Genomic DNA, 27,103 nt, shown 5'->3' on the forward strand with positions numbered 1-27,103 from the left:
GAAAAAGTTGAAATAACATTTAAATGAGAAACGCAAAATAAAGAAATAATCAAAGACAAACGAGACAACATAAAACATATTGTCTGTGCATATAGTAGACCATGCCTAATATTTCAGCTTTTATTCTACTCTTCTTCACACACTACGTCGATGTTGCAGGCGGCTTAGGTCGTAGGCCACTGGAAAATTTCCTCAAAAAAACATTCATAGCCTGTAGTGTAATTCATTAACTTCTTCAAGTCATTAATTTTTTTTCTGCGTTGATCTCTATCTTTCCAGGTGGACGTGCGATCGCTGTTGGGATCTCCAGAGCTCTAGAATATTCTTTGAGTGTGAATGTTGAGGAGGTTAAACCGTCAATAAACTGCTTAGTAACCACTTTTCGTTGGTCAGTGTTTTTGTAGTAAAACTCTTTGCAAGTTGATACTTTAAAAGGGATCCTGTTTTTCTTTCTAATTCCCCTCCCAGAAGTTTCATCGTTATAAAAACGAACCCAGACGAACATGAAATTTGCTGCAGAAAGCCACCATGTGATTTCACTTGACGGGATTCTGCAATAAACAGAAATTTCAAGACGAAATAAAACCCATTAAAGCCCCCCAAAAGTCTTGATATTCGATATTTTTTTGCCTCAGGCGGTGTGCCTAAAATTGTCCATTCATTTTCTATAATAATGTCATTTTTGAAGAAAAAAAAATCAGTTGACGGGTTTTTGAAATAACGATTCAGTTATTGAGCTAAACAAAATACAGATTAAAATTTCCAAAAACTAATGAGTTCAAAATTTAAGTAAATGTTCAAAGTAACTACATTTTAGCTAAGCAATGAGCTGCCACCCTGAAGCCAGGGCTTAGTCTACATGCAATATACCGTCAGCTCGGTTATCACATCCAAAAACTGCAGCTTCGTCCTTATTGTGAACTCATCAATCAGGAATAGTAAATAACCGAGCAGGACGCAGATGTCCTCTCATTGAAGTTGAGAGTGCCAACGAACAAGTAGATAACAGCTGGTGAGACACATTTACTTCATCTACCAGTTTGTTAGCACTCTCAGCCTTATTGAGATGACATCTACCAGCTCTGTTATTCACTATTTCAGACTAATGAGTCTATAAGGACAAAACTGCAGTCTCTGGATGTGATAACTGGGCTGTCGGTATATTGCATATAGATTTAGTTGATACTATTTTTGATATGCTTGTCAATAATGAATAGAATGTGGCGAAGGAATAGCAAAAACCGGAAAAACTTACGGAAGTGTGAAGAGATCTATGCTTTCGTGTTGACTTCCTGAATGGTAGTTTTGAGTTTAGTGATAGTTTTGTGGTTAATTTCAGTAATTTCTTTCATTAAGTTCTACGAAAATGACCCGCAAAAGTTGAGATCGGTAGAGTAGGGCATTCAAGTAATTTCCACTCGAGTAGCCTCTGGGGGATCTCATAGCCTGCATGAACTCAAAGTGTTATTCTAGGCCTTCAAACCCTGTATAAGTACAATAGGGGAGAGATTTGAGTCCCTTTGTATCATGGGAGTTTACTTTTTTTCTTCTTAATTTTGACATGTTACAAGACAGTACTTTTGTATTGGTATATAGACTTAAGATTCGACCAGTGGTCTTCATCTTGCCATCAGTCACAACTTTGTTTTGTGAGTCGCAACAGTGGCGGACGAACGATTTTTCCGAGCTGGGGCCAAAAGTTGAAATTGCCACTGTTACCCATCTTTAAGTTTTCATATTGAATTTTAACGGAAAAACCCCACAGAAATTGGTGAATTTGCCGGCCCCAAAAGTGGCACGCATTTTTTAAACGCATTTTATCTTGATCCATTAAAAAAGAAATACAACCACAACTGATAAGAATCCCAAGATCGTCTATTAGATCAAATAAAGTAAACCGGTTTTTCTTATGTACAGACAATATTTTAAATAGCCTAGCATTGAATTAAAATAGTAATAATAAAAAAATAAATGAATGCCGGTTTAGAAAACCTCGTTTCTATACTTTGTCCTCAGAAAATAATCTTCTTCAGGTCAAGTAAATCAGGTGAAGTATTTGCTTAAAAATAGTTTTACTTTATATTTTTATTCATATTTTATTTACAGCTTAGAAGATTAAATTCATTCACTGCGTGCTATTGAATTTTAGAAGTAAAATTAATGTACTTTCGGTTACTGATAACAAAAGCACACACATCAAATTTCAAAAATATTTGAGTCAGGAATCTAAGAAATTTTTCATAAATGAAATCCTTTTCCAGAAAATATTTACAGAATCTAATGAACAATAAAATCAATTTTTAATGAAATTAATTTATCATAAACAATATATAAATTTGTATACGAAAAATAATTAATATAATATAATGCATTGATGTAGCTATAAATAGCACATTAGTTATAATCATTCAATAGTTTACGTAGAAGGTAATTAAAAGTACATTCCTCAGAAATAAACCCAGATAATTATCGTTAAAGTTAAACATCTTTTGGGAAACTATACAGAATACAGTAATTTATAAAAAAGATTTTGGTCAAGTTTGTTTTGTCCCTTTATTCTTCAGCGGATATAAATAGAACTAAAGGCAATCATATTTTACGGATAATGTACAGAACTTTAATGTAACAAGTTCTAGGAAAAATTAAAGTAAACGCTTTTTTAATTAAGGTCTGAAACAAAGCATAATGAAAATCGGGTCATGAAAAGAATAGCTGTTTTTCTATTCGAAAAATGGAATAAATTTTTATGCATCTCATTTAAAATCATTGCGTTCTGATTAAATTTTCCTTATCTGCTTGGGTTAGTGAAAAGTTCTGCAATAATTTACTTGGTTTATTTCTTTAGTGAGTTTTGGAAACCTAACATTTGAAGTACTGGCCATCATGTTATATCGTCTTAAGATATCTTTCACAGTCAATTCGATACTACAATATCAATATTTTAATACAATTATTATTATGATAAACATTTCATTGCGAAGTCAGATTCAGAAAAATCTCCGGTGCCCAGTGCTTAGCTGCGAATAGAACAGATTGAAAACGGTTGGTGCAAAAGGACTAGGCCCACTCTGCGGCTGACATTCTATGGATGATGATGATAAGAAAAGGAATGGCCAACGAAATAATAACAATTGCTCAAACCTTTTTTAGAAAAATTTCTTCCCACTCGACAAAACTGATGATCCGAAATTTTTTCTAAGAACATGCTATGTAATCATTTTTGTGAAGGCAGCTCAGCTAAAGCCTTGTTTAACTCTATTTTGAACATCCTTTATCAGCCCAGGTTCCAAGCAATTGCCCTTTTCAGAATGATTGTCTGGTTGGTGCACCTTCTCCAAATGCAAATGTATGAAAGTCCAAAAGGTACACTCGACAATCTAGGAGAGGACTTGAACTAATACAATTGACTTTAATTGCTTTTGAAAGTCAAGTCTTCTTCATTAGTGACACGTGATTGATGCTTCTATCTTAATTAAAATAAAAGAGACCAGTCATTTAATGCCAATTTTGGGTTTTAAAATTAAAATTCGAACGGATTTGTACTTTTTCGGCGTTCGAAAACACCCTACGTTCCTTATCGGGTACCCAAGAACCACCTTGCGACATTTGGTCGAGATCCGACGTAAAATGTATTTGTGAACGGAAGATAAACACATAACATACCTATATAGAGGAGACTGGGGTTAGTTACAATTTTTTTCAATATTTTTTACGCTAAACTATTTCAAGTATTTACATGTGTGAAACTTTAAAATGCTTCTAGATTGTTAACCATTCATAACATATTAAAAAAAAAAAAATGATCAGAAGCCACTACTCCAAAATATTTCAAGTCTTTTGATTATATGTACATTGTAACAACTTACCCCACCACGGAGCATGTTGTTACACTACATGGGATTAGTTAATACATGACATATATATAAGTAATAAAATGAATCTTACACATTTTGTGGTTTACAGTCGACTCCCGACAACGCGATTCGACCTACGCGAAATAGCTATAACGCGAATTTTTCACGATAAACGAATTTTAGAGCTAACGCGAATTTTTCGTCCACAACACGATTTTTTTGGGAAGGAAGTATCGAATCCGTTATTGGCTACTAAATAATGATTTCGTGAATGTTATTTCATACCTTTAAGCATTACTGACAACCTAAGTTCCCATAGTAGTCCAAACTAGTCTACTCATCACGTTGTTAGTGCATCAAAAAACCACGCAGCATCTTTCATTTATTAATTTTTTTCATTCTAAATATTAAAGGTGATGAAATATACTGGCACTTTAGTGGCACCTTCATCTAAAGTTTGTAAAGCTGGGAAGAAAAAGAAAGTTTCTGATTAGAAAAAAAAAAAAGGCTAAGATTCTTAACCATTTCACTTTGCCCCACATCCCCCTACTATTATAGTGCAGCATTTTATTATTGCTACATATTGTGCGTACCGTGTTTTTTTATTTTATGTCTTTCCCTTCCCATTGATTTTGTGCATCTTAAAGTATTTCATGTTGAATAAAACAGTTTTTTATTTTTTTAAATAAGGTAAAAGTTCATTTCTTCATGCAAGAAACTGTAATGTATAGTTGAGGAATGCTTTAAAGCAGTTTGAGGAGTTTTGTAATTGTATAAAAGAATTTGGTATGCTTCTAAAAAATTTGTATGCATATATTTTTCCACAACACGAAATGTCGACTTACGCGAGGAGTCTTGGAATGCATCCCTCGCGTAAGTCAGGACTCAACTGCATTCTGTTACAATTTAAAAAATTCTGAACCACGTTAAAAATCAAAAACTTTTTGGCTTTACAAATTTACTTCATTAATGTTTTATTCTGATAAACTATCATCATCATAATCATTGTCCGAATTAATTTTTACAAGCATATAGTATATACACATCGGTCATGTGCCCATTCGTCACAATTATGACATTGAAGCCAATTAGTTGTTTTTTTGGATTCTGAGTACGGTTTAGCGCACTCTATGCGGAATCAGTCTTCATCATCTTCATCCGAAGAACGCACTGTTTGGATGCACCTTTTTGCACTTTTTTTTTGTCTTTGTGTCAGTTGATTATATGATATATGATAGTTGAAATTGTCTCTGTTAGAAACAATTTCCTTTTCACAGATTTTTGTTTTCGAGCTTCGGCTTGAAAAACATTTTTTACTGGTGTATCTGTTATGTGGCGCTGACCTGTTGTTTTCGCTTGTGGACTGTTTTCGCTTCTGCACTGTCTGCAGAGTTGGAGAAAGACCTACATTCGAACAATACATTATTTATTATTATTATTATTATTTATCAATCCATACATATATACAATAAATTTAATCCTGCAATGAAAGAGATTATTATTACTATTACTATTATTATTATTACTATCGTTATCCAACTACAGTATTTTACATGAACTAAATCATGCAATGAAGCAAATCAGAAATACTACTTATTACCATTTTTCATCTTACTGTACAACCTCTGTATTGTTATGAAATGTATTTCGTATTGATTGATGCCTTTCGTAATGAACTACCTGCTATTACTTCTTACCCAACTCCAGGTATGTTTCTTTAGGTGTTTTGCCCCTGTCCGTCTTGTTTTATCTCCCCCTCCCTCGTTTATCGTTGTTATAGTCCCCCCCCCTCATATCACCTTTAAATAGAAAACATACTATTAAATTAAAACTTGCATAGGGCAAGTTGTTGTTTGTAACAACTAACCCCAACCATAGGCGGATTTAGGACCGAGTTCCTGGGGGGGGGGGGGCAGGATTTTTTTGAGCAACATTTTTATTGCCCCCCCCCACTCCCATGTTTTTATCTGTTTCCTGTGATGTATAAGTCCATGCTTTACTTTTTTGTGTGTCATTTTCATTAATGTGTGTTTTTATGCTGTCCTTTTTTACATTGACCTTAAAAGAGGGAGCTGGTATCAAGAGAGTGACGCAAGGCTCCCTTTTAAGTGGAAAACAGAATATCTCCAATTTTAGGGGCCGGGGGTTTCTCCCCCGGAGGAAATTTTGTAAAATGGATATAAAATTCTGCATTTTGAAGCTTTATAAAGGTTAATTGGATAGACATAGAAATTGATAACTAGATTATACAGTTGTACAGCATTGTTCAAACTTTGTAAGGAACATCCATTTTAAGTTTGAAAGAAAAAAAAACTATAGATTTTTCATTACAACAACCTTTTTTTAATTATAAGTAGTGCAGTAAACGAAAAGGAATAGAGGTAGTGTATCATTTTTTTTCCTGGCTAAACAGATTAACAATATACAGTAGAAGTAATTGGAGAACACTTTGCTTAGGATTTTCAAAGACTTATCTTATTATTTTCAAGGACTCTAGAATAAATAAAATTATTTAACGCACTTCATTTGTACTTTCCAGTCTCTGATATTTTATTACTTGATTGTAAATTTTTACAGTCCTGTTCCAACTTTGTAAGAAATAGTTATTTTAAATTTAAAAGAAAAAAGAAACCATAGATTTCTCATGACAACAACTTTTCTTCAATTGCAAGTGGGGCAGAAAACGAAAAGAAATAGAAGTGGTGTGTATTTTTTTCCGTACTAAACATATAGACAATATGCAGGAGAAATACGATAAAAGCAATCAATACAAAAGAATTTCCTAAATATTGCATTTGGGATTGAATAAATAGCAAGATATGAAACATGTGAGTCACAAAAATTTATTTCAAATAATATGTTACAAATGTGAGAACCATGATTTTTACATTTTTAATACAGGATGTGGCAAGGAGCTGAATTTGACATATTTTGGCATTCCTCCCCCTCTATTTTAAAATTTAAGGTTTGTAGCCACACGTTTCCAAATATTCAAGGTTTACAAGCACTTAAAAATGAAATTAGTTTTTTCAAGCGATTTTTATTTTTTAAGAGACGAATCATGAATTTTTTTTGGGAGTTAGGGACCCACTTCGAAGCAGGGGCCCTGAGCAATAGCTTGTATATCTTATAGGCAAATTCAGCCCTGTTTGTAATTCACTCTTACCTGCAGATTTTTGCTTGATTTTTTGTATTTTTTACGAAAATTTGTCAGTTTATACAGTTAAAGGATTTTTACGATTTTACCAATCTTTGTTAGGTTTTTATAGACTTTTATGAAATTTCAGAAAATTTTTCCAAAACTTTTGATGACTCAAGTTTTTTCACCTTTGCTTTAGGTTCTAATTTATTAAAATAATCGTCAATTATTATAAGTGTTGCAGCTTAATGTATAGATCGTTTAGCCTATATTTTCATTCATATATTTGCCCAAATGGTTTTTAGTCCAAAATAGTGAATTTAGACACAGTTTCAGCACCCCAGTGACACCTGTACTATTTGTACTTAATGTTCATTTTTTTTTTCTTTTCTCCCATCAGAAAAGGACATTCGCGTTTCTCTTCATTTCCATTGAACTATTCAAAAAAGAAAAAGTCATGATTTTTTTGTTTCAAGATTTTGGAAAATGTGTTGTTACTATATAAAGTCCTCCCAAAACTGGGGGGCATTGCCCCCTATGCCCCTTCCTATAGATCCACCCATGCCCTTCTGAACTATTCAAAAAAGAAATAGTTTTTTTTTTAAATTTTTGGAAGACGTGCTGTCACTACATAAAGTCCTTCCAAAACTGGGGGGGGGGGGCATTGCCCCCCTATGCCTCCCCATAAATCCGCCCATGACCCCAACAAAACTAACAACTTGCCCCATATGACGCCACTACAAATACTGGAACATTTTACTGGTATTATATCTTTGTACAAAACTTTTAAATACGTAAGCACTTACCTGAAAATGAATGCTTCCGTTATCTGCAACGGTTTCGTCATGAATAGAAAAATGACAGCGGAAAGAAAAATTACTTCCAGACTCAAAAAACCGTTTTCCTTGAGCACTCTCCCTGCTGCATAAAAGCTACCTTTACTCCTGTTCGGTCATTTAAGTTAATAATAAATACTTCTAGTGAATAATTTAATACATAATAATTTCTAATATAATTTTCTCTTGTGCCAATTTATTTCTAGTTAATTTCTATTGAATATGAGTTAGCACCCGAGAGAATAAGACTTCCAATTGAATATTGAGCGAGTCTGGCGAACATATCCTTCTTTTCTCATATTAATTTCATAACTCATAAAATAAAATAATGTTCTGCTTTAAAAAAAACATGTAAAATACATAATTAAACGAATAAATAGCATTATCTTTAAGCAAAAAATGACGCTTTTGAAGAAGGTACTATTGGAGTTTAAGCTCATTTGTCTACTAATTCTCAATGTAAGTTTTTTAAATTTAGCAGCGAATTCTTTATCTTTTAATATTCTTCATAATATTTAAAGTTATGTAAAAAGGAATTTAAACACTTGAGTGAATTAATTGAAAATAACATTAAAAAACAATGTTTCTTAATGTAAAATTAAATAAATATATATGTTATTTCAAGTCAAATCACTTTTAAGTCAAACTTTCAGAAATCGCACCCTTTGACACCTTAAATTCATTTATTATTTTGAAAAAATTTTATCACGCACAGTTGATAAGGAAAATTCAAGAGAATTTCATGCAGTTTCATTTACTATTTAACTTAAAAACATTTGGGGGAAAAAAAGTTTCATAAAACCCTAAAACTTGAAAACTCAACCATTTTTGAGACAATTTTGAAAATTTTGAAATTAATATATGACTTTTAATGTATTGTAATAAATACAACTAAATATTTTAGACTGAGCCCATGAAGAGATCAGCAGTTGCTAAATATTTTCAGCAAAATTAGCAAAAAATTTTTCCTTTTTTTTTTTGCTGTACTGCTGATACGATCTTCGTGGTTTCAGGAATAGTTCTGAAACTATTTGAATGTAATCATTCAAATACATTAAATATCATACATTTATTGAAAATTTTTTAAAGTATGAAAAAAAATGAATTTAAAATCTTGTGAAAATATTTTTTTTTTTTTTTTTTAAAGTGTCGAAACTTAAGTTGTCTTTGAAACAAGCTGCTTTACAACTCTGTGTTTCTCGTAGAGCTTGAGAAGTTGAAAATTAGGGTGAGCACAATTTCATAATTTGCATTATTTTCCTTGATGTACATATTTTATCAATAAAAGTGTTTGTGTGTGTGTATGTGTGTGTGTGTGTGTGTGTGTGTGTGTGTGTTACAAAACTTCTTTGGTTCTGAATCGTTTTGCAACTGTTTTATCAAAATGTAATTTCTCTTCATATGATATGGAAGAATTATTACTTTAATAATACTATGGCTTTCTAGTCCAGTCACATGTACTTGAAAACCATCAGGAAACTAATCATAATTTACTCATATTGAACTCACATAAAAATAAAGTAAATATTCTAAAACAGATGTACATAATATATCAGCCAGATACAATGTGAAACAATAGATATAGTAATGAGAAAGAAAAGTTATACGATAAACAATTTATTTACTGGCACAAGAGCAAATTATATTAGAAATTAGCATGTATAAAATTATTTAAAATAAGTATTTGTTATTAACTTAAATGGTAATCATTTCTTTAAGAAGAGCTGCTTAAATTGCATTAAATATCATTTAGAATATGAAAATTGCGGAATTTGCTTTTCCATCAACAAAATAAGTTATCGTGAGAATTATTTTAAAAATAACCTCGATTTAAATTAAAACGATGTCGTAAAATATGCATTTCTTGCTTAAAGATGGCGCCACCTATTTTTCCTTCGAAGCATAGCTTCTCAATAAAAGCTTTCATTTGTTTTGCAAAGGATGAAATTGACTGGAAATAATAATGCTGTTTTTGTCGGCAAAATTCAATTAAAGATCTCATTTGCAAATGCTTATTCGTATTTAGCAGATTAAAACATGAAACACTGCGAGAGAGGACTAGCAACATTGCAGTACGTCACAGCTTTGATTGACACTCGAATAAGCCAATGAGAAGGACTGAAATTTTCCTATGACCGAACAGGAGTAAAGGTAGCTTATATGCCTCCCTGCTACTGGCTGTAAGCACTCCAATCATCTAGTGCAAGGAAAGTCAGTTTCTACTGGTGGTTAATTTTAAATTCGAGTGTAACAATTTACCGCGTGTAACAACTAACCCCGGTCTCCCCTACATATAAAATCTTTGTTTTACTTATATAGATTTTCTTTTTGGGGAGCTACTAATGTAAAATAGGTGTCACGCGAATGCGTACCTTTTGTGAATCTTTTTATTAGGTTGCATCATGAGCTTCCCTATATTTGAAGATAACCAATTAAACAAACCGGTATTTTGGCTTGCTTATCGAGGTATGTGAAGTGGACGCTATGAAAATGAACAGCCGATTTAAATTAACTAGAGAGGCTTTGCTTTATTAGTTCGAGTTGGTCCATAACGTAGCCGAGATGACTCAAGCCACATGATGTGCTAAGAAGGTGATGGTTTGGCGGACTACAGCGCTGAAACAAACAGGTTACTATTGAAATGAATATTGATTATTATGATGGCTATGGTTGTTGTCATTTATTCCAAGGCAGGCTGTGTTTAAAAATGTCATTAGAAGAACGTAAGAAATGTAAAAATAATAATCCGCAATCACGAGTGTGTGTGTGTGTGTGTGTGTGTATGTAGGCGTGTGTGTTTGCGTCAAGGCACGAGCGTGTGGGAATGTGTGTGTGTATAGGTATGTGTATGCATGCGTGTGTGTTTGTATCTGTATGCAGGCATGAGTGTGAATGCATGTATGCGTGGGTGTTTGTGTCTGTGTGCAGGCATGAGTGTGTGTGCGTGTGTATTTGTGTCTGTGTGCAGGCCATAAGTGTGTGTGCAGGTGTGTGTATGTATGCGTGTGTATGTTGGATATGGACGTAACTTAGTGACGGTTTTCACTAGAGGAGCAGCATCGTGAGGCCAGTCGACGGTGGTGCTGGCAGAGGGAGGCGGTGGAAAAATAAAATCATAGGAACATCAAAACAGTCAAATGAGAACAATAAGCAATCGTGATTGCTCAAAAAAAAAAAAAAAAAACCGAGAAATGAAGAAAATAACTTAGTTGCATGTTTATCCCATAAGGGCTCCACAGCCTGCCAGTAATTTGCTTGATGCACTTGAGAATTAAGGAATTTTTATATTTTTTAAATTTATTGTTCATTACTTAAGGACTATTTCTTAGCTTACATTTTACGTCATAATCCTTGCGTTTTGCTTCCGGTTTTTAATTGTTTCCAGAAACAATGAAAAATAAGTTATTATAATGTTAAAGTACTTACGCTTTTTAATTGTTGCCATAAACAAGGAAAAAATGAATAAATAAATTTTTAATAAATTTAACCAAGCAATTTCAAGGCTGATCTTTAGAAAAGCCTACAAATATATGCTTGCTAAAAGTTTTTTTTTTCACTGTACGTGTTCAAAATTGCTTTTAAATTGGACACACTAGCCAGCAGTAGTGAAAAAAAACTAATGGTAATTATAAGCTATTCTTTTTATTCGCAATACATTTATATTAAATCGAGTCAATGCTTTTTTTTCTCGTTTTAATAAGGGTAGGTAACAGCTAAATATGTTTTAAATTTTAAAAAGTTTCCTCGCAAATTCCAAAGCTAAAATATTTAAAATAAAATTTAAATTTTTTTTTAACTCGAAAGACTCTTTCTATAAGCTCGGTTTGAACTAAAAAAGTATGAAATAAAAGTATATGATTTTTTTTATTACAGCACTCAAAAATTAACACTGATCTTAATATGTTTATGTTAATTCTAAAGCTGCCAATACAGTTAAAAGCTTGAAAGAAGAAATATAGGCAGTAGATTAAAAGCGATTATTACAGAGATGTGTACCGTCTATTTTTTACATCAAATTTTTATTACTTTTATTTTATTATTTTTAGTTCGAACCAAGCTTATAGAAATAGTCTTCAGATAAAAAAAAACATTTTTAATATTTTTTCAAATAAGTGTCTGAAATTAGAAAAATATGAAACTCAAATTGAAACGATTAGATCTGTTTTAGAATAAATAAAATATGAAAATTAAAAAATTTGGTAGCATGAAACAAATTAGACGAAAGAAAATGAAAAAAGAAGCAAATATTGCGTTGTTTTATACAGAAAAGCGAATGGACGTGGACAGAAAACTTTCATTGAACGCCCAAAAAAGCCACCAGTACTTTTGCTACATGCAATGTCTCCAGGCGTTTCCGAGAAAAAAGGCTCATATATTCACGAAAATAACATTTACGCATTTTTTTCGCTCAGTATCGTAAAAAAAGTGGGGAAAGTCTTAACTTTTTCAAAATAGTTGACTTGCTATATGCAATGCTTACATTTTAGTTTTGTGAAAAACGTACGCAATATTTGAAAGATATAATGCTCAAGGCATTTGCACGGATGCGATATTTTTGCGCATATAAATATATAGCACTTTGTTCTTGGAATTCAAAACTTTGACTTTTATTGTGATTTATTTGAACATGTGGCACCATTATCAAAATATAAAGCATCAACATTTTAAAAAAATGTATTTGAAACACAATGACTTGTTCGTATTTCAGGTTCAAGTAGACCGTACGGTCACAACAATTCCAAATTTCAAAATTTCCGGAAATTTTACACTCCAATTTTTATCATAAATGATTTTAACCAAATGCTACTAAACTTAGAGAAAATTAGACAATGTACAATAGAAACATTGGATATGAGCGAATGAAAGTGTTGGAATTAAGAAATATATTTCAATTAAATATTTCTGAATCAAAGAATCAAATGCTCGGAATTGTAAAAAAAAAAAAAAAGAAAAAAAAAAAGCCGACTGCAACTTGCTTTGCTGCCGCTTAGATTAGAAAAAAGCTCAGTTTTTTTTTACGAGAAAGAGGGAGATCAAAATCGGAAAAATGCTTTCCATTGCTATTGCGGAAAATGTTTTTCTTAATATGTTTACTAGTTTACAAAAAAATTAGAAATTTCAATAAAAAATATTCTTTTACACATTACGACTCCAAAGGAATAAAAATAACGAACAAAATCAGAAGATTAAAGATCATTTTCTTTTTGCAAATTGGGAAGAAAGAAACAGGTTCAAGATTCGATAAGACAAGATTTGCCTAGAATGTAATGGCTGATTCCATAAAAAATAATGTTACAAATAATAGCAATTCTTCAAATTAGTTTTGTTCTGCATTGAAACATCGTTGCTAACGAATCCGTCTTGTGACACCTGATTGGAATTACGTAACATTACAACTGTCACAAAACATAACAGCACTGAAGGGACCGCTTATTGGAACATCAGTAAAAAGAATATCCCGCTTTGTGTAACACATTTTCAATTCACCAAATCGCTGTAATTTTTCATTTTGATCCCAATTAATGGGATATCCTGCTTATTAAAATAGTGTTTTGCAAATGGTGTTGTGTGTTTCCCACAACTCCATTTTCAAAAAAAAAATTTTTTCAGAAAGAGCATGGTAGAAAATATGGGGTAACTTACTTTTTTTTCTCAACTTTGACTTAATTTCTTCCTTAAAAAATAATCTTAAAAGACACTCAGCCGTTGTTTTCATTTTCGCATCTGACGTCACAAATGAGCAAATCGCTAGGGCTACCAGAATCAAGTTTGGCAATTTTCTACTCCCCCCCCCCAATGAATATTTTATTTAACTAACAATAAGGTCGTTTCTGAAGTTTTAAAAATATTTTTTTCTAATATATCATGCTTAAAAACATAGGATTAGACCATTTTTTTAAAAATAATTTTAGAGTTTACTGTTTTTAAAAAAAAATATTTAAATCGGTGCGCAGACTCAATTTTATTTTTTACGTTTCTGCGCATGGCATCATAAATGATGAACTGCCATTCACTGTTGCCATTAGCACAGAGCGCAATATTTAATTCACTTCTTTACTCACATGTAGTGGCAACGATATGGTTGATAGCAAGCGTAGAGCGCAATATTTAATTCGCTTCTGAATTATCACAACCTGGAAACGCGGTAGACAGCAAGCGTAAACAAATTCTGCCCTCCAATGGAATCACCACTATCTACAAGAAAGCCTCATCAATGGTTACCTTAAATGAGCGATGACGTACAGCCCGTAAAATCCTTAGTCAAATCCTTATTTGCTGTTCAGCGCTCTCAAATTAAGTTTCGAATTCTTTGCCATTTTTCTTTCACTAAATTAGTTCACTCTGGATTAATTAAAACTCCTTTTAATAGTTAAATGAATTATGCAAATATAAAAGCATTTCAGTAATGTTACACTGAAATGAAGAATAAAAATTAAATAAAAACCTTCGAACTTTAATAATCTATAATGGATGTAATTTACAACATAAAAACAGGTAAGAAATTTTATTTTCTTTTTCAAGCCATCAATGGCTCGTTCTTTCTCGCAAATTGTATTTTTTCAATGAAAGAAATATTTACAGAACTGTAACATTTTAGATATTTTTTTCTTTTTTTTACATTTTGCACCAAAGAAATTCTGATAGCTAAGTTTTTTGTCATCATCTCAATAATTTTAATAGAATTCAACTACTAACTTCACGAAAATTTGTTTGAATAAACCTAAAAACGTGTTTCAATTAAATGTGAAAGATGAAACTTAAATCGCCAAGGAAAGTAAACAAGAAGAAAATACTTCACTCAGAGTTGACATTATTTAAATATTTTTTTCTGTTTCGCAAAATTTTCATTTGATTACTTTGTGTTGCAGATAGTGACGCATGATTTACATAATTCCCATGTTTGTTTTCATATTTATGCAGAACGCATTTCATATTCAATTACACACTTTTTTAGAATACTTTATTGTGATAGCCATTGCGGGGTTACTAAGTACGTGAACGCTTCTACGATAGAGGATGGGAAATTTTAAGGTATGTCGTTTTTGTTTAAGTATGAGTCTATGGTAGTTAAAATATTTCATTTATGTTTACTTCGTTATGAAATTGATAATTAAGACATTTTTCGAATCCAACAAGACTCCTTAAAAATCATACGGATATGATACAATGTATTGAAAATTTTAGTTACTGTAATTTTGTTATTCCCTACGTTCTTTCTTATATATTTACTTACTTTGAAGAAAAAAAGAGCGTTAACTGGGAAAATTTCTGTTTTAATCAATGTTAATATGTTTGGTGAACTACAGTTTTCAAAATAATAGCTTTAGTATATGTTCAGAGACATAAATTAAAGCAATTTTCATCGGGAAATTTCCTTTGAGGCAGCCTCTTTCGGTCACGTGACGAAACAGTGATAGGACTTTCTATGTAGGAGGTGGTGATGGAATGAGCCTAAGTACATCATTTTATGACGTCATAAAGACGCCTTGTTTGAAAAATTGGACATTTTAAAAAAATAATTAAAAAAACACTGTTGGGAAAATGAAAGTATTTTCTGGCTCCAAGCTATTTATTTTATCTACTTATTTATGTTTACTTTTATTTATTTATTTATTTTTTGCTCATTCTATCTACTTTAGTGACTAAAAGTAATACTTTTGACTGAAGAAAAGAACCCCATTCTCGTTCCGCAAAAATTACTCGCGGTGAAAAATCACTAAAAGGCGATATCTTGCCGAAGAAAATAACCACACGCTCTGATTCAAGATGGCTTTCATCACTTGTGACGTCCCATGATGAAACATTTTGGATTAGAAATCCGACATTAAAAGAAAAAAGAATTTAAAATTTAATGTTGAGAAAATAAAAATATTTTCTGGCTCCATTTTTCTTTTTCCTTTTTTGCTTATTCTACCAATTTCAGTAACTAAAAGTAGTACGTTTGACTGAAGGAAATGGACCGCTGGCTATTCTACGAGGCGTGTTTTTAAAGTAAGTTCCGTTTTGAAATAAAAAAAGAACGAGCACAGGTATAGCAAAGAAATTTAATGCACAAAAATCTACCACTCTTACGCTATTTTTCGACATTCCTCCCATGATTTTCCGAGCATTGCCGCCTGTGTAGTCATCCTTGGAATAACATGTTCTCTGAGCTCATTATTGCTGTTGTGCCACAGACCACCTAGAAAAGACTTCAGATGCCGAAACAAATGAAAGATGCTGCGAGCAAGGTGGGGGTAGACCAGAGGATGTTCAAAAACGTCCCACTCAAAGCCCTGTAAGAGTCTCATGGTTGACTACACGGGCGGCAACTTTGTAGGAATAGGTATACAAAAACCTGTACCACGCTATGACAAATGCTCGGAAAATCACGGGAGTAATGTCGAAAAATAGCGTAAGGGTGGTAGATTTTTGTGCAATAAATTTCTTTGCTCTATTTGTACTCGTTCTTTTTTTATTTCAAAACGGAACTTACTTTTAAAACACGCCTCGTATTAAGCGGGCTGAACTATTAACCTGTTATACGACGATCATTTAGTTTTAAGGAATAGATGGCTGTTGTTTCTTTAACCTAAATAACTGAGCAAAAAGAATTCAGTTAAAGTATAATTTAATAAGGTGTGGGAATCGATTATATGGACATTTAAAAATACATTTCAAGAGTTTAAAAGCACACATTTTGTATAAGGAACGCAGTGAAGCTTCCGCATACTCAAAATGCCTTATAATTTATGCTGCAATTTTAAGAGGAGGGTAAGGAAAGGGCAACGAGGAAGATTTGTGATACAGAATTGGGTTCGGAATTAAGAGTTTTTAATCCCTCGCCGATTTCAATCCGGCGGAACTTCGGGATAGAAAGGAGGTCAATCTCGGTCAATCCAATGCCGGGATCTTCAGGGATTGGCTTTACTATTTTGAAACTTATTTTAATACCAAATTGAAGACAAAAATGTTTTGCGGTTTCTGAGAAAGAACTGCTTTTGAAACTTCAATTACTCATTTCACGAACACAGTACACAAATTGTTGAACATTACCAAGTCACTTTCCAACAAGCAACTATCTTTTGCTATAAAAAAAAATGCTATAGAAAAAAAGTCCAAGACGTCTCAGGGCTCATACGCAAAGGAATTTTTGCAGAAAAAATAATGCGTTTAATGAAAATGCGCGCTCTGGCACCAATGCTGTGGGTTTTACTGAGAAAAAACTATGCGTCACGTGTCAAAATACTTTAGGGCCATTCCACGGAATAAATCACAAACGTATTAGAATTATTACTTTTTCATGAAATATATGAGCCATCACATACAGGGAAAAATGGCCACTTTTTCATGTAATGGCAAGTAAGTTTCATAACGGTACAACCATTCTGCTGAAATATTAACCGTCACAGCCCATTTTCTCTACAGCTCCCTTCTTTAAAAATATCCTAGCAAGGCTTCTCAACCTTCCGGGCTCTCTGCTTCCCCCCTTTAAACACTGACATGAGTCCCCCCCCCCCCCATGCGTAGTTATTTCAAGCAGTACATTAGGAAACTGGAGCTGATTACGATAGCTAAAATTACTTAATAAGTAAACATCAAGATATTTCTTCACACAAACATTAATACTACTGCGCAAAACTTCATTTTGAACATTTTAACAATAGAACATCAAAAACCAAAGAAGCAAGTAAAAAAAAGAAAAAAATTTGTAGACAATTTGTGATCTAGGTGATTTTGGCGAGCACATTAGAATTTTCACAACATTAATGAGAGGGCTGCACTGTTAATATTTCCATTGTGACAACAAAATTGGATAAATCATTGTTCCTTTTTATTTTTATTTTACCTTATATATCCTAACACCCCCTTAAAATTCTTCCACTCACCCCTAGGGGTACGCTCCGCACAGGTTAAGAACCGCTGTTCAAAGGATTCTTTCCCACGCCCTGTAAGCAACTCCATTCTAATACTACACTTCTGTTTGTGAAAATTGTAACACCATAAAGGAAGCATCCTAGTTGAAAGAAATTAATACACAGTTGAGTGGTAATGGTAATAAATGATTACATTTTGAAACCAAACAAACAATAAAAAGAGATAGAAATTAGTATTTTGTGTGGCCACCATGCGCCGCAATATGAGCTGCTACAGGACTCGGCATAGAGTGAAACAAAGTTTGAATACCTGCGAACGAAAGAGTATTCCATATTGTTTGTATTCGCAACCAAAGTTCGTCTGTCAAAGCAACAGGACGAGGATCACGAGTGAGACGCCGACCAACGAAATCCCACACATGTTCAATCGGTGACATATCCGAGGAATATGCAGGTCAAGGAAGAAGCTGTACCTGCTGCGAATCAAGGTAGGATTGAACAGTCCTAGCGACATGTAAACGGGCATTATCCTGCTGGAATACAGCCCCTGGCAATCCTTGCAGGAAAGGAATAGCTTGGAGCTGTAAAACTCCGTTTATGTATCGGGTACTGTTCAAATTGCCCGCAATTCATAGCAATTGTGATCGTCCATGATATGTTATGACACCCCAGACCATAACTCCAGGTGTTCGTCCACTGTGGCGTTCGATAATGCACACCGGAATGTGCCGTTCACCGGCATAGCGCCTGACACGAATTCGGCCATCATGGTGCCACAAATTAAAGCGGACTTCGTCAGAAAAGTCGACCTGCTGCCAATCAGCACGCCAGCTCCTATGCACATTGGCCCATTGTAGCAGCAGGCGGCGATGGTTTTGCGTGAGAGGAATCCTGTATAAAGGAATCCTTGATCGCAGACCACGCTGCAGCAGACGTCTCCGAATTGATGAAGCACACAATGAAACACCTGTAGCTGTTGACCACTGTGCTGTCAATTGTCTAGAAGAAGCTGTGCGGTTCGTCAGCGCCATATGCACCAGGTGTCTGTCATCGCGAGCTGACGTCATATTTCAGGGTCCACTCCCGGATTTCCCGTCCGACCATCGTCCGTCCACTGCTTCCAAACACGCATGGTTGTGCTGTTGTTACGCTGCACACGAGCAGCTACTGCACGATTAGACAATCCAGCTTCACGAAGGCCGACGATTCTGTCCTGTTCAAACTCCGAAATGTGTTCCAATTTCGCTTTCATTCGTCGAAGAGGCATAGTAAAAATTCAGTTAACATTTACTCTAGCATATAACCACCGATAATCATACACGCCTCGTTACTGCCGTCTATTTATATTCGGTTCTGTCCGCCGTTCAGAGGGCGTTGCTCAGCATACGCATGCGCTACCGGTCTGCAGTTCTAATTATTTGCATATCATGCCCTACTTTACATTTCCTGCAATTTTCAGCTCACTCGCTTTAGTCCTTCGTGGTGTTGCAATTTTCACAAACATGAGTGTATTATAATTTTCTTCACGTACTGTAAAACATATAAAACACCAAAACGAAAAAAGTGGAGCTGTCCCCTCCTTGCAAAAAAGGTCTTTAAATATAAAAATGCAATAAAAACAATAGATAACCAAATAAACAGTAGAAGGAAAATTCACCGTCTGACTGCTATACGTGAGCATATATAGTTTTTATGAGAGGCGTTTAATACAACGTAATATAAAACTTGAGAGTATTTTTTCGCTAATATATTTAACGCACAAAAATTACAGATAAAGCTACGTACTTCAAAAATTATAGATGAAAGTGGAAACATTACACAGGCAGAGATACAGGAAACCAAAAAACTAATCACTTTAGCAATCTTGTCTTTTGATGCATAAAATATTCAAGCGATCATGAAACATCAAGAAAGAGTGAATGAAGATTATATTGAAGTAAGTGCCGAGAAGAAAAAGTAACACTCAAGATCTGAAAGATTTCGCTGAGGTACTCAAGGATTAAGTGGTCTCCCAAAAGAAAACATTTTGATTGATTAAATTTGTAATTCACTCTCTTAGAAAGAAGAGTAGAGTTACACGTGGCAAAAATTGAAGAGATTTTTTTTTTTAATTTTAATTCTTTGACTAACACCAAATCTCAAATTCCTGAGTGATTTCGAATTCTAATTCGGTGTTATAACAGCATAAGTTTGTTGTTAAATGTTATGAAATATGAAATATTGCAAACGTTTCTTGCGTTGTAAAACCCTTTATAATAACACTGCCGTGGGGAGGTAAAAGGCAGTAACTGCAAAATTTTCACATATCATTTTTGTTGCATTTTTGTCATCTATTGTACGTTAGCTTTACTGAGCAAGCTTGATTATTTTGTTTGCGCTGAAAAAAAAAAAGCGAAAAAAAGACGTCTAACTCCAACATTTCCTTATTGTTACTACCGAATAATCTCTTGTTTCTTCAAGTATCTCGAAAACTCATTTCTGCAGATACTGCCGTTTGCCTGCACACGGCAGAAAACTTTTATACGGATTTTCAGAAATAATGATAAAGTCATTCATTTATCGATAATAAACAAGTTCAAAAGAACTGTTGATCAATTGAAACAAAATACTACTACCAATAACAATAATTATTATTATTAATCCTTGCAATCCTTGCTTATATGAGCCATTCTAAGTTCATTTGTTAAAACACTACCTACTAATACACATTTTAATGTTTCAGGAACTACTTGAACGTAACTAGTCATTGTTGCTCGGAACAGCTGAAAAATGAATCTTTTTTATTAATATTTATAAACAAAAAAATCGCCCGTCAAGGTATGCCGGGTGAAAATTGCTTCTTCATTTGAACGAAGCCATTGCCTGTTTGGTGATATTTTGATGGTTGAAATTGTAACCCTAACTCTAGTGGATTAAACCATAAACTCCAGTAGGTAGGGTTCATTGTTGACCATTTTTTCGTTTCTTCATTCCCCTGAAATGACACAGTCTTACCAGTAAAACAGTTAAGTTACCGGATCGAGTTCAGCCTTGTCACGATAAACCCTTTCCTTGTATGTTAAACATTACCAAAATATATTATCAAATTATCATGCCGTGGCGCCAGTTCCATTGTTGAAACATTCGGCTATTATAGGGAAATATATGATAGGATGAGAAATAATATGAACGTGGGGAACCCAGAGGTTTAGACATCAGTCTCAGAATGTGTCGGCCTTTGAGCAGTTTCCACGAGTACAGAAGACTGGAAAATTTCTTCTCCCCGCAGACCGTATCTAAGTTGTGGAAGTGGAAATGACTGGTTGCGTCATGTCCCGACATCCAATGTTCAATTCGAATATCCATTTTTCATGTGTAGGAAAACTGATTTCCCAAAAATTGCAGTACGGAACTGGCGATCTAGCTTTCCAATTTTGATATAAAAAGAAACTTCTTGTTGTATCACTTTTGCCGGAACACAACTAAAAAAACGCCGCATACAAAAAAAAAACGCGATGTAACTGAAACCTCAAATCATAAATTAAATTGAAACGTCACTTTCATGACTTCTGCTGTATGCACGAAGAATATGAACACCTGAAAACAAATTTACTTTTTTCCACATTTGAGAAAATTTCTTAATCAAAACAAAAAGAAAAAAAGAAAAAAATAGCTAACTAATATTTTTTTATCATTAAAAAAAAAGGTATGCATTGCTCTTTTTAAGAAAAAAAAGGTTCGAAAGTTGCAAATTAAACGGCAGAAAATTTAGATGAATAGGAAATATCCGAGTTTAGTTTACTGATTAAAATTGCAAGAAAAAAGTTTTTCCTATGAAAAGCAGCACATTTACTTCAAAAGTCTAAAATTTAAAGCAGCAGTTTATTTTTCAATTTTCATTTTTAAGAGACAATGGAATTGCACAACTCATCCGAAACAGAATATAGCTCGACGTGATGGAACTTGGAAGGAGGGGTTATTGCAGTTAAAAAATAACAGACAGAAGAAAACTTCCAGTAACTACTAGTGTACCCGTAGTGTATAAAACTACGGGAAATACGTGCATTTCATTTCTCATATTGAATGCTGAACATAAGTCTTTTTCAATGTCAATGAAATCAAAAATTATCCCGGAGCATTGGCATGAAGTTTTTTCATACCTAAAATAAGAGCTATTGGTCAGTTGGGCTATGTAGTTCCACACATGTGTCTCAGTTCATTCAGAAACAGATGTTTTGATCAAATACATTGGGTTTGATTGTTGTATCAGGAAGAGTGGTTCTTTGCAAATGACAACAAATACTGATAGGTCAAGAAAAGATTCAAAGAAGGAAGTAAGAGTTATATGTTGCTTTGCAAGAATGATCCTTCCCCCTCCAGTTTCTGTTCTTTGGAAAAGCAGAATTCTACCAATGTCAGGTACAAAAGTAAAGAATGTACTTCTTTAATATTTCTTTGATGTATTGCAACATTTACTAGATTGCGTAAAACGAAATGTTTTGAAGGACTGGTACAAAAGCATTAAAAATGTGTAATTGTACTTTAAGAATGGGAGGACATTTCCTGGAAAGATAAACCCATATTGTTAGAAAATCACTTGTCAAAGTAATGTTTTCTTTACATTATATTTTCTTAAACCTAAGATCAAACTTTGGAAAGTCACTGAAAGATACTTTTGCCAAAGACGCAAATGTTCTATTTCAGTAGTTGCTTTTTATTTTATTTTTAGTGTAGAGCTCGCCATAATGTGAACACCGGTCTAGAAAAATTATTTTTTTGATCGTCGACCAATAGTGTAACAGACGAAATATTTTCATTGGAGAAGAAGGATTACTCTTTCATGTACATTTTTTATTTTTAAATTTCATATCGTTAAGCCCAATTAATGGAATAGCTAGTTTGCCACGAAAAAAAGTTTTAATTAGTAGATTCGTCCATCACCTGGGGAGCACATTTTTCATGCAAACCATGTTTTAAGTTATATTCAGTAAGTTACCGCCCTATAGCCAGGGCTAAGGCAGAAATACATGAAATACACCGCCAGCTCAGTCAATTCCAGCCGATTAATGCAGTTTCGTGCTTATTAGCACTCATCAGCCCGGCATCGGAGTGACTGAGCTGGAGGTGGAAAACCTCTTAAGGAAGCCTAGAGTGCCAAACAAACTGATAGCTAATACAGAATTAGCAATGACCAGACGAGTGACCGAAACAATGGTTCGGTTCAACTCAAATATTAAAAGCAAGGCAAGTATATTCAGTAAGTTACCGCCCTATAGCCAGGGCTAAGGCAGAAATACATGAAATACACCGCCAGTTCAGTCAATTCCAGCCGAGGACTGCAGTTTCATGCTTATTAGCACTCATCAGCCCGGCATCATGCGACAGACATACGAGATCCAGATACACAGATTTTCAGCTTTGTTACTTGTAAAGATTACCTAAACCACAAGCAGATTTAATTCCAAAACAGTCGGTTATTTAAAATCACAAAACACTTTAACACATTAAAAATTGAGGAATCAATGAAAGATGAGCCTATTTTATTGAAGAATACATATGAGTCAAGGAGAAACAGACGAATGTGAAAGCCAAAAATAAACATTTTGGAGATAACCAGTACAAATAATAGGTGAACCACTCCTCTGCTTTGATATAAGAGTACTTGCAGCCCTGATAGGTGCTGCTATACAGCATGATTTAGAAAAAAATGTCAATGAAAGCTAACCTAGGACCTTATCTTTAAACGCTTTTTACTGAAAACTTCTAAATACTACAATGACAAGAACATCGAAGTGCTGAATAAGAAAGTGAGATAAATCCGACCAGGCAACTTTCTTTCTTTCACTTATCCTTAGTCCAATCTCGATATTTCCAGTCCTTCTGTAGGCGTAGTTAACAATGACGCCCGTTTAACAGAGATACACGATTAGAACGACTGGTCGGTCTGCGACTGCTGCTCAGTCCCATACTGCCATGGGTAGATAATAGACAGAAACTACAAATTTTTCTTCTTCTTCTTTTTTTTTTTTTTTTTTTTTTTTTTTTTTGTGCATTATTGTGGGATTCGATGGGTTCTGATCTTGACACTGTCACTCAACGAACGATTCGCATTAACACTCATAATGAAATTTTAATTAATACTAGAACTTATGTACAACAGCTATTTACATTTATGAAATCAAATATCAATTCTGCATCTACAACTACTGCATTTTCACAGCGAACTCTTCGGGCGGCCTTTTAGCGCGTCCGTCCATTCTCGTTTCCTTGGCTCTTTTTTCGCTCGTCGCGCAGACTCGTGGGATATGTTATGTCGTGGATACTCGGTGGCGCCGGTTCTTCCAGCCATCTCAAGGTAGTCTGAGCGCCCCGGTCTGGACTCCTACATTAATGTCATCTATTGTACGTTAGCTTTATTGCACAGGCTTGCTTATTTGATTTCCGATGAAAAAAAAAGAGCAAAAAAGCTATTTCATTCCAACATTTTACTATTGTTATTATTAAATCCAAAATGCATTTCTCAACTATCCCAAAGCTCATTTCTGCAGATACTGCTATTTACCTGCCTACGGCAGCAAAGACCGACAGGCAACAGTGCCCGTTCAACTGTGTGTATCAAAACACGTGAATTAGGTCATGCATTCTTTTTGACTGTCAACTAAACCATTGACTGGCGTCGATTTTGCTTTAACAGAAGGGACAGTTCCAGACGATTGTTTAGTTATTTATTTATTTTTTTGGGCATGCGGACGTCATCCACCTTGATGTCTGCTGTTAGTGTGAATTTAACACTTTTCATAAATACCAAAAACAAGAAAGTCGCCCGTCAAGATATGAAGGGTGAAAATTTCTTATACTTTGTTCGAAGCAATTCCCTGTTTGATGATATTTTGATAGTTGAAATTTTAACCCTAACCCAAGTGGATTAACCCTATACTCCAGTAGATAGCGTTCATTGTTGACCACTTTTTCGTTTCTTGATTCTCCCAAAATTAGTCTTACCAGTAAAACAGTTACGTTACCGGATCCAGTTCAGCCTTGTCAAAATGAAGCATTTCCATGCATGCCAGACACTACCAAACAATAATTATCAAATTATCATGTTACGGCACACGTTTCATTCATGATGACGTCAGAGCGTTATTCGAACAGTGAATTGGCTATTATATACATGAGGATGGCAAATCATAAACAGCCCACCTACCAGTATGCAGTTTTGGAAATACTCGTTCCGAGTTTTTGAGCCATTACATTTGCCATTAATCAAATTCCCTTGGATCAGCTGCTTTTCTCATCACTCGCAAAAGTGCAAGGATTATTCTTTGCCATCTCTAACGTCAGTACCAGGTCACTTTTACGGTGATAAGAGGCTTTCAAATGAGTAAAAATTGGTCAAACAAACGTTTTTTCATTCATTATATTTCTAAAAACTAGACCTTTAGCTAAACCGTAAAAAAAAAAAAAAAAAAAAAAAAAAAAAAAAAAAAAAAAAGATTTGAATTGGTGGAAAACTGGCGAAGTTATGACACTTTTTGTGGGAGCCACGCCTCTTTTTTTACTAAAAAATGCATATAAAAATGCATATGCATGAGTACAAAAAACATATAATATTTAAATTTTTAATACTAATACCATTTCAAATGAATCATAAAACCTTATTTGTGGTGAATTTGTATTAAAAACTAAATTGTTTATTCAATAATGAAATTTGCAATAGTAAAACAGAAAATGTTGATTTCCTCAAAACCTAATTTTCGACATAATTACAAAATTCAAACTGCTGCTTGCAAATGAATTATTTAAATTTGCTGAAAATTTTATGCCAAGTATTTAAGTAGTTTGTTAACATGTTTTTGTGAAAGATTTTTCTGTTTGATTAGTTTTGTGGAGAATATTTGTTATATTTTATTGAAATATGGACATATTTTATCGTAAACGTCTAGTTTTTGGCTATTTTTCTCATTATTTATCTTTACCACAAAAGTTTTGAAAAAGTAATTCCAACACTCTAATTTCGGTTGTTTTACGTATCATATTTAGCTCGTATTTTATAAATTTGATGAATTTTCGTTCGCAAGGAGTAATATAACAAAAGCGTTATAAAATCTAAAATTAAATTTAAAATAAATTAAATTTTAAAATGATTCAATGAAATTTTATATTTGAGTTGGTATTAACATCATGTAATTATGCTGTAAATTTCAAAGAAATTCATTAAAAATTACTTTAAAAAAAATGAAACCCCCGTATCGCCTAAGGGAGTCGGTATCTCGTATTCGCTTAGTGTTAAATTGCTAGAACTTGTGCACCTTATTCTCAAAATTGTTTGATGATAGAAATTTACGATTTTCCCAGTGTTTTAAAGATATATCTAAAAGTTTATTGAAGTTAAATTTTAAGGCATATCTATTTATTTCATAATTTATTAAATTTTAACAAGTCGTCAATTTTTAAATGAAAAACAAAAAGACTGTTTTTGACCATGAAAACAGTATTTAGGTTCGATTCTAAAGCAAAAATTCGTCTTCAGTTCAATTATGAACATGTTAAAAAAAATGTGATTAAATATTTTTGAAGTAATATCTAAAGCAGTTTTCTAGAAAAAAGAACACGAGTTTTTAAAACTGACGTTTTGAGAAAATCGCGTTTGAAAGTTCAATTGTCCATACATTTTAATACATTCCTGCTCCATTAATTTTCAAATAGAGTTACTTTTAAGCTACATTGAAACAAGAATTCGGTGTAGCTTGAAAGCTTTTGATTTAAATATTTTCAATAATGTAAAAACTGAAAAATTATTAGCTTTTATGATTTAGGGTAACAAATCACTTTAATCTGGTGCCTTCTACGCCATCCAGCTGAGTTCATTAAAAAAGTTTGAATGTGGTAATATGTTTTCGTTCCTTAGTGCACTGTAAAAAATCTCGGAAAACTCTCTGAATATACAAAAAAGTTTTCCGTAATACACAGATTCGTACGCCCTCCGCAGTTTTCTGCTATAATCAAAAACGTTTCCCGTTTAGCAAGAAAGTAAGAGTCGACGCATGCGCAGCTCTCACGGCAATTTTATAGTCCAGCAGCAAAACTAAACTGAAACTTTCGAAAGCACGCAATGAAAACAAGTGCTGACTCATGTATGCGAAGTAACACTCATCAAGGGGATTAGTAGAAGTTTTGCTCCTCGCATGAATTCACTGAAGATAATTTTAAAGTCTTATATTTTCTTGCATATGTATCGTCATGAGATTGAATTTGAAGCTATGTCACTTATTTTTAAGTACGAAGTGCAAATTCTCGACGCATGCTCGCGGAAGGAATACAAACTGAAATTAAAAACCAAATAACTGCCGAGAGGACGCCATCTAAATTCATTGCGTCGCATAACTTGTGTAGGTAATTCACTTTTTTCTTGGATACTTTTCTTCTTTCTACACCAAA

This window comes from Uloborus diversus, chromosome 6 (genome assembly GCF_026930045.1).
Source record: "Uloborus diversus isolate 005 chromosome 6, Udiv.v.3.1, whole genome shotgun sequence".
NCBI classification, from domain to species: Eukaryota; Metazoa; Arthropoda; class Arachnida; order Araneae; family Uloboridae; genus Uloborus; species Uloborus diversus.